This window comes from Morone saxatilis, unplaced genomic scaffold (assembly GCF_004916995.1).
Source record: "Morone saxatilis isolate NCDOM2014 unplaced genomic scaffold, NCSU_SB_2.0 Contig18, whole genome shotgun sequence".
In the NCBI taxonomy this organism is placed as follows: Eukaryota; Metazoa; Chordata; class Actinopteri; family Moronidae; genus Morone; species Morone saxatilis.
This window is the reverse complement of record NW_023339740.1, coordinates 17,570,819-17,572,981: the sequence shown is the minus strand read 5'-3', so window position 1 is coordinate 17,572,981 and position 2,163 is coordinate 17,570,819. Positions and strand designations below refer to the sequence as shown.

Here is a 2,163-nt window from a genome sequence, read left to right as displayed (position 1 = left end):
AACCTGGGGGTCAGGACCCCAAAAAGGGGTCCAGCGATAATTCTGAAGGGTCACAAGATGATCAAAGGGATAATAAAAAAATGTGAAAAGTAACCCTATAAATAATAATGAAAGATAATGAGATGTTTGAACTGCTCATATCTCGTGTCCACATTTTGACCAAAGCCTGTGACAACTCACTAGTAGATTTTCTTCCAGATACTAGTTCTGGTTATAATATACATCAACAATCATTTATCTCGAAATTTATCTTTATAAAAGTTACCTTACTCATCGTTTAATCTGGTATTATATTCATTATTCCCATTCCCATCTTTTTTTTTTTTTTCCAAAAATAAATTAATATCTACTATTTATTGTCAACATTTCTTTTTAAAGATTTTTACACTAATATATCATTTAAAATCTCATTATCTTTCATTATTATTTATATTATTACTCACATTTTTTTTTATCCCTTTTATCTTTTTTACCCTTCATATTATCTCTTTACCCTTTTTCTACCCCCATTTCAAGAATTACCTTTCTTCCTTCTTAAGTTATCAAATATTATCAAAAAACAAACCATCGTATTTATTCCTAAAATTCACAATTATCTTTTTTTGAATACTTAGACTGTTGGTTACTTTGTACAGTGGGTTGTAGGTTAAACTGCTGGCATAGTTGATCTAACAATTACGCGATAGTGACGTTGTTTGAAGATTGTAGCATTACAGGTACAAGCACACTAGTACAGCAGCGACTAGGATACAGTTTAAACACGAAATGTACCCAATCCTGTTCCGTAGAATTAATCGACTTTTATTCGTGGCTGTCTGATGTCTTGTTTGTATTTTTAAAGTTTTGTATGAAGAATGCTCGCAATATTCTAATCTTTTATGTTGATTCAGAATACTTCAACAAATTTATGAATTGAAGTAATGCCGTTGTCAGAAAGGATTGAAAGCCCCCGTTCTGAGAAGATATTTTGTACTCGGTTGTGAACCAAAGTGAGAAGAACTGATTGAAGCAAACACGTTGTTTTTCTTCGAAACCTAACCGAGACATTCACAACTCGGCGGCTGTCACTGTAATTTTTTAAATGTTCATCTAGATCACGTCCACTGTCGCATCATCTTCACATTTTACTTATTTATCACTTCACATCCCACACACACCACACACAAACATCACACACACTACACACACAACACACTGCACACACAATCAACACACATAAACCACTCACACTTTTATCTCTCTCTTACCATCCACACTCAACTTTTCTTTCCCACAACCCCCTCCTGCATTCATTATAATATTGGCAAATCTAAATCCAAGATGTATATCATTAAATCAATTAAACTGTAAATCTATTTTACTTTTCATAAATTTTTTCTTTCTGTTCTCTTCTATTTTTCATCTCGCTTTCTTTCTGTTAATCCTTACACATCGTTTTTAAATTAATTTCTCTACATTCTCACTTTTAAATATCCATATATTACATGTATTCAACATTAATTACAATTTCTCCCTTCTCTTTTTTTTTTTACTCAATTTATTTACACATTAAGTTATATCAATACCCTATAAATGCTCATCATGATATGACCATTACATGCTTTTATTCAATATTTATCACACATTAACTTTTTATATTTTTAAATGTAAATCATAATACTTATCATATATAAAATCCTACTACATTATCATCTAACATTACATTATTTTTAACCATCTCTTTTTTTTAAATATGATAACTCTTTTTATACTTTCCACACACAAATACAACACTAAAACTTTATTTTATTTCCTACTAAATTTACCATTCTTATAATTAAAACCGATTACCATTTATAATTTTAAATAATAATTCATCCTGACTTTTCTAATTTTATCCTTATCTTGTTGTTATCAAGTCATATTCAATACAATCTCATATATCCCATGTTTTTCAATATTCTCATACATTTTGAATTTGTATTTTTCTTCACTTTTACTTCTTCAACTTTTATACCCTTTTATTCATTTTCATTATTTACCTCACCTTCCATACACTATCTTAACATTCTCCATCACATCCACAACAAAATCTAAGAAGGCAATTCACTCTACATACATCCCACAACCATCAAAACCATAACACACAAATCACCTGAACGAACACGAGACTGTGTTATAATT

At 30.0% G+C, this 2,163-nt stretch overlaps 1 protein-coding gene across 1 annotated transcript in view; it reads right to left on the bottom strand.

Annotated features, from left to right (window-relative positions):
• Nucleotides 1-2,163, bottom strand: part of mmel1 (membrane metallo-endopeptidase-like 1) — a 20,363-nt gene that overhangs the window by 13,705 nt on the left and 4,495 nt on the right. The gene's annotated exons all lie outside the window — the stretch shown is intronic.